The sequence below is a fragment of the Penaeus monodon genome, chromosome 22, assembly GCF_015228065.2.
Source record: "Penaeus monodon isolate SGIC_2016 chromosome 22, NSTDA_Pmon_1, whole genome shotgun sequence".
Lineage (NCBI taxonomy): Eukaryota > Metazoa > Arthropoda > Malacostraca > Decapoda > Penaeidae > Penaeus > Penaeus monodon.
Window position 1 is genome coordinate 15,992,662 of NC_051407.1, and position 234 is coordinate 15,992,895.

Sequence of the window (234 nt, forward strand, 5' to 3'; positions counted from 1 at the left end):
AAGGAGACGGCGACGATTAACGGAGAGGCATAAAACCGGAGAGCCGCCAAGATGCACGCCACTTTGCAAAGGAATGCGAGGTTCTTCCGGCCTATCTCTCTTTTGTTGCATTTGTCTTCCTTTTCTCTCTCTTTCTGCATCTCCCTATCTCCCTCTCCTTATGCCTACATCTCTCTATTCCTCTCCATACCCTCCTCTATTAGCTTTTTCCTTTCTTTCCTTCTTACTTTTTTT